This window comes from Alligator mississippiensis, chromosome 4 (genome assembly GCF_030867095.1).
Source record: "Alligator mississippiensis isolate rAllMis1 chromosome 4, rAllMis1, whole genome shotgun sequence".
In the NCBI taxonomy this organism is placed as follows: Eukaryota; Metazoa; Chordata; order Crocodylia; family Alligatoridae; genus Alligator; species Alligator mississippiensis.
Window position 1 is genome coordinate 253526407 of NC_081827.1, and position 6790 is coordinate 253533196.

The 6790-nt window shown below is 52.4% G+C and overlaps 1 long non-coding RNA gene across 1 annotated transcript in view; it reads left to right on the forward strand.

The window, feature by feature from the left end:
• The window catches only part of LOC132250422 (uncharacterized), a 30001-nt gene extending 23721 nt beyond the window's left edge, over positions 1-6280 (forward strand). The window contains exon 3 of the long non-coding RNA XR_009462152.1: positions 4675-6280. This is a non-coding gene — a long non-coding RNA (uncharacterized LOC132250422). The remainder of the gene's footprint in view (positions 1-4674) is intronic.
• The last annotated feature ends 510 nt before the right edge of the window (positions 6281-6790 follow it).

Genomic DNA, 6790 nt, shown 5'->3' on the forward strand with positions numbered 1-6790 from the left:
ACTTATGAGAGTAGTAAAGCACTGGAGCAGGTTACCCAGACAGGTGGTGCAGTCTCCATCCTTGGGGGTGTTTAAGTCCCCGCTAGATCAAGCTTTGGCAGGGATGATGTCGTTGGAGCAGGGGGTTGGACTGGACTGGGTCCCTTCCCACCCTCGTTTTCTATGACAGCAAGAGGCATATCTTTGCATAAATTTGCAGCAAGGGAAATCCGGTTGGATGGGAGGAAGACCTTGCTCATTAGGAGGCTGGTTAAGTTTTGCATATTGGCATGAAAGCTTGCATAGTTGCAACGTTGCCAAGCCAAGCCTCTCCCTTGCACTGGGGATCTTTTCCCCCCTGTAGCCTTACTTGGGGCTGTCAGATAATGCAGGAGGATCGTTTCCTTTTCATTTGTCCATCTGCATCAGCCTGCCTCGCCACTCGTGCTAATGAAGGAAGCATCCTAGCACTGCTGCAAAGCAGGTCAGCTCCATCCTCCCGCTTGGAGAGTTGGGAAACGGAGACCACCCAGGACAAGGTGCCATGGGATTTCCCTGTATGGATATTATGGTACCGCTCAATTATAGGCATCACGGTATTTATCTGCCTTCCTCCAAAGCACTGGGCAGCTGTCACAGTGGGTGGCAGGGCATCAGGCTAAGGTGGCTATATAATCTGGAGCGCATGAAGAAGCAGACCCCTCAAGATGCTCTTCCTCATCTCCAACCTCAGTTTCCCCTTGCTGCAGTCTGAGGCCGTTGCTCCTAGATCTATACCAGGCAGCCACAAAGAAAAAGCTACCTCCAGCCTCCATATAACCACCCCATCAGGGTTTTGAAGACTGTGATCAAGTCCCACCTTGCCCTTCTCTTCTCAGGTGCATGGCAGTCCATTCGTTACTGCCCAATGGTTTCAATAAATGCATGGGACAGGGGCTGGCTGTGAGGGTCTAGGACCCCCACGTGCAGAAAGATAGAGGAGATGGAGAAATGATAGAAAATCATTGAATTGTAGAGAAGTGGGGCTGGAAGGGACCTCCAGGGTCAAATCTAGTCCACCCCCTGCTTGAGGCACTATCAGTCCTCCCCAAACCACCCCAGACAGCTCCATCATGTAGACTCTGTGCAAAACTCCCGTCCACCCTGACGCAGCACCAGACACTGCACCCGCACCTGAAAGCAGGGGAGCTGCGGTGGCCAACGTCCTGCTTCTATAAAAGGCTGTTCATATATGCTTAAGAGATCCCGGGTCATGCCCCCCACCCTCCTGCCCCCACAGTCTGTACCAACCTGAGTATGGGGTGCAATGCTTTCCTGACCGCAAATACGGCATCGATCTGACCCTGGCAGGAAGGGCAAGACCCTCTAGCCAGAAACCTCCAGCTTTAAGTTGCAGAAGGAGCATTGGAGCCGGGTCCGGGGACAGGATGACCAGGGGCATGCTGGAACATCAGGAGACACCAAATAGTTTGGGACTTTTCAGCTCAGCTGAAAAGACAGAGGGAGATAAAATCATGAATGCTGCGGAGAAACTACATAGGAATTTCCTGTCTGCCAACTCTCTCAGTGCTACAGCAAGGCAACGATTGGAAAGCAGGTTTTAAAAAACAAAAGGTGGGTCCCCGGCGTGTCGTTAACCCGGGGAACTCATTGCCGCTGGGTGCAGGGCAGCCTGATAAACGAACCAGGGAGATTGGACAATGCACGGAGATCAGGCCCATCAGTGGCTATTAAACATCATCAATTAAAGATCCTCTGAAGGCTGGAAGCTGTCGGTGAGGGTGTCCAGGGATGGATCTGTAGATAACTATTCTTCCCATTAGCCTGTGCTCTGCACCCCTGTGAGAGACGAGATGCTGGGCTGGATGGGCCCGATCTTCTTATGAGACACCAACCATGATGCTTCATGAGCTGTAGAGCATGGGCAGGAGGCCGAGATGTCTGCATAGACCTGATTTCTACCCTCTAGAGCTGCCGAAGAGGCCAGCCCCAGCAACCCCAGGCCTGGTGGGCTCCACCCCAGGGCACGCTGGATGCTGGGCCAAGGGCATCCTCCCAGCTGGGAGTTTCTACACCTCCCCTCGTACACATGGGACTCTCGTCCTCTCTGGGCTGGAGTCCTGATGGGATGTACCCAAGGCAGGAGGCAGCACGAATCCATGCAGCTGGCCCGTGGCTCACCTCCCGACACAGATGAGCTCCGTGGCTTGATTCTTCGAGCTTTCTGGTGCAGCAGCTGCAGATGCGTCTCTCGGCCTCGATGCTAGGTGAGACCCTCCCCGCGCAGGAGCCTGGCCGGGCTGGTCTCGTGGATCACTGTGTTCCTCATAGTGCTCATACTCGATGGCAGCCCACAGCACCCTTCAAAGGATCTCACGGCACCCCGCGGCGCTCCAGGACCCCAATAGAGGATCATTGAGTTAAACCAACACTTGTTTAGGATGCTTTAGACAGGGAAGATTCAGCCCAGAGCAGGGGGATGGACTACATGTGATCTCCTGAGGTCCCTGCCATCCCAACTGCTCTACAATGTTTAAAAAAAATAGCTGAAATGTTTTTTGGAGTTCCCAGCTGGCATTTTTGCAAACCCAGATACAAACTACCAAATGCCGAATGGTGAAGAAAAAGTCCATAGGGATGTGTTATTGGCCATCTCTCCTGGGGGGCAGAGCGGTACCACTACCCGGCACGTCCTCAACTGGTGGATACTGGACTGACCTTCGGGGAAGGTTTGCTGTGAAATAAGCAGGGGCAACTCTGACGAATACACAGCCGTGGACCAAGCAGCGGGAGCACCACCAGGATGTGGTGAGGAAGCAGATGGCAATGCTTTCCCTTCTGAAAAGCCACATATATCCTTTCAGGGGTGTTGGTTGGAGCCATGTTGGTCTAATAAAAGATATCACATTTACCCAAAGAACCTGGTCTGCCTATGTCCCTAGACCAACTCAATAGTTGGAGGCTCTCCCTATGCCTGAAAAAGGGGGTTTGTGCCCAAACACTTGCCAAGAACAATTTTCCTACTATTGAGTTGGTCTAATAAAATATCTCACATTTACCCAAAGAAACTTGTCTATATATATCCTTTGATGGCGCTGTGACATGGCCACTCCTGGTTGCCACTAAAAAACCAGCCCAGCCCCTAGCTATGGGTCTACAAGTCTCCAACAGTGGAGCAAGCGGAAGATGTTAACATCTCAACAGCTGCAAAAGCAGATGAAGGCTGCAGCAAAACGAGATCCCCAGTTGCCTTGGTCTCGTGGCGTCGAACCACAGTCCCGTGCTTTCAAGAGCCGTGTGGAAACCGAGGTGCAGCAGCTTCTCCGTGATAAAAGAAGTCATGCACCAACATCTTCCATGCCAGCACATTTCCCATCTCTCACAAGACAAGAACTAGGGGTCATAACATGAAATTAGTAGGTAACAAGTTTAAAATTAACACCAGGACGTTCTTTTCCACCCAGTGAGTGTGTCTACATGTGCATGTACTACACAGTAATTTGGTGTGCAGTAAAATACTGCGCAGTAAGTGGTTTTTAAGCCAGTGTCTACACATGCAGCCATTAAAGTGCATTAACGCTGTGTGCAAACCTAGTTGGGACTAAAGTTAGTCCCACACACAGCGTTACTGTGCAATAAGGCACCTGAATGTGTTACTGCGCAGTAACTAATCGGGCATAAATTTGATACCTGCATAAGGCAGGTATCAAATTTATGCCCAAGTTGGTGTAAGTCACCGTTGTTACTGTGCAGTAGGGGGGTGCACATGTAGACGTGCACCTGTACTGCACAGTAATTTTCAGTTACTGCACAGTAACCTAAATTACTGCACAGTAAATGTGCACGTGTAGACGCGCCCAGTGGGTCATTCAAGGGTGGGACTCATAGTTGCCACCAGATGCGGTGCAAGCTGAAAGTCCAGCCACTTTCACAAAGGGATTGGACGTATTCCCGGAGGAAAGGGACATCGAGAGCTATCGAGCAAGGGAGTTAAGGATCCAGCTTCTGAACTGGACACCTCTTCGACCCTAACCGCTGGGGCTGCATGTGAGAGAGGAACAGGGGAAAACCCCTGCTCAGGCCCAGGTCCACTCCCTTCCAGCCTCCTCTCGATGCCACTGTGCAATGCAGGAGACCGGGCACATCCGCCCTACGGCCTGACCCAGGAAAGGGCAGTTCTTCCGTTCTCGGTGCCCCCCTGCCTGACGTTTGCAAAAAGCCATTTTTCTCCCCCCGCAAAAAAAAGGCATTCATGAAAACACACCTCTCCTCGGTGGCACGTGAGCTCTTGCATTCATCTACCTAACCGCTCAGCTCGTTAAGTCTTCCCACATCCAATCGCTGGCCCATTGTCAGCATTTAGGACAAAACCTCTGACTCCAGGATCACTTCCAGGAGCCAAGGGCCTATTCCACATATCCTTCAACGGCCTCTCGATTCTGCTAACTCAGACCGGTCCCCTCGGAGGGAGGATCCATTGGAAATGTTTGTATTTATTTATTTTTGCTGGGTTGCAGATGTTGCCAACAGCGTTTTCCAAAAAAGCCCTGACTTGCTGGCCAGAAACCCAATGCTGGATGTCTCCTCCCAACCCCTGTTTACAAAATTATAAGCTTTCTTTGTCCTTAGCTATTTTCCTGGTACAATAATATTCTTCATCTTCTATTTGACTGGGCTTTTTTTCTTTTCTTTCAGCGCCTGGAAAATCTGATTTCATTGTGAAAGGAGTCCTTATGAATCAATAGAGCAAAGAGAACGTGGGATGTTTGCCGTAAATCATCCTGGAAGCAGAGACAGCTAGCAAATGAGTTACAAGAACAAGCAGATAATCCCAGTCATTTCCAGATGGAAAGCGGATGCATTTTCCATGCCCTGTATCTGGTTCGTGTGTCACAACCCCCTGCCTCTGGTATATATTTAAAGCACTTTCTTTCCCTCCTGGAGGGCGACGGTTATGTGAAACGAGGTTCCAAAATTGCAAAAATTGCCTAGAAGCATTCAAAAGCTGGGCTGGTCCCAGGGAAACTTTCACAAAGCCTTGTGCTCTCTCTATATATATCTTATTTAGTTAGTCGATAGAGGTGCACATCTACCCTGCCCTCCGACTTCCTACAGCAGGCCAGTTGGCAAGCGCCGCGATAACCTAGAGTAGATGATGTCCGGCTGGGAGAAGAACATGAGTCTTCATTGTCCTGCGCCTTTGGCCAATGCAACGTGGTGGTAACGTGCAAGTAGAGATGAATGAGGAGACCACCAGCAGAGCCAGACTGGGTCCGACCTTGGTCCATCTGTCCCAGTATCCTATCTCGCACAGTGGCAGGGGTGGATGCTATGCAGGGAGAGCAGCATGATCCATCCTTTAGTCAATACTCACCCTTTACTGGTCAAGAGATGCCGGAGGAAACACCTCTGCCCAAGAGCCATGAATGCATGGCTCCTCCATGCACGTATCCAGTCCCTCGCTGACCCTGGCTCTGCTCTCGGCCTCCACCCCGTCCTGCGGCAATGAATCCCACACGTTAACCATGCATTGCATAAAAAAAAGTCCTTTCTCTTGTTCATTTTCAACCCATCACCTGCTCGTTTCAGCGGTGCCCCCTGGTTCTAGCATTCGGGGAGGTGGGGAACAGCAGTTCCCTATTCATTTGGTCCACAGCCTTCATGACACTATAGACCTCTACCCTCTCCTTTCCAAGCTGGAGAGTCCCAGCCTCCCCCGGTCTGGCAGCTGCTCCAGACCCCCGATCATCTTGCCTGCCCTTTGCTAGTTGTACTTCATCTTTCCAGTACTGCCCATTGCAACCAGTCCACACCACAGCATCTCAAGATTTAAGGCAGGGACCCAGACGGGGCTCTGGCTCTGGGCAGAGGAGGCACGGCTGGGTGCAATCCTGCTTGGTGTCTCCAGGCTGCCGGGTATAGCAGCGGGCATCTGGTTTTTTTCCAGGCTTCTGGGCTTTGCTTGCTGCTACATGGGATCAGGAAAGTTGCTTTTCCCCCTCCTGTTGCTGCAGGTGTTGGGGTTTTTTTCTCTCTTCCTCAGCAGTGCTGGGTGGGGATTAAACCCTGCGGAGTCCTGGCTAAAGGCTCTTGCCCCTTTGCTCAGGTTCGGACCAATGTTGCATTGGTGACCGGCGGGAATTTCCTCCCTTGTTTAAACCAGCATGGACTGGGGGGGTTCCCCTCCCTCTGCAGGGGTGCACGAGCTCTCTGCAGCGCCCACCACCCCCCTGGCAGGAGCAGGACATTGGCAGCCACAGCCCCCCCGTATTCCAGGGGCAGGGGCAGGGGCGGGGGCGATGCCTGGAGCTGTGTTGGGGGCAATGGTGTTGCACGGCTCCAAGGTTGCACATGGGGTTTGCCTGGGTGAGTTTGGATGGGGCTGATCCTGCCTCGGGCCCCCAGGGATCCCTGCTGCTCTATCTGACGATGATGATGATGACGATACAGGGGCTATGGGTGATTATGCTGTTGTGATGAGGCCTTACAAAGACCTCCCTTGCTCTCCCAGCTCAAGGTGGCCAACACAGACATACGGGCAAGGGTCAAGACCCTTTGTCTGGCATCAATGACCTTTCTCTCTGGCCCCAGGGCAGCCAAGCTTGGCGTTGGCTCCCACCCCGGCAGCGCAGAAGGAGCCTTTCCAGGAAGAGCCAGCTCTCCCTGCCCATCCGACCTCGCGTGTTGAGATGGCCCATCGATCGGAGGACCCGCACCAGTCCCGGAAAGCTGGCCCCGGGCCTGGAGAAACATCAGCCCTGCAGGATGCATCCATCACACACGCAGGCAGGACCGTCCGCCAAGCTATTTC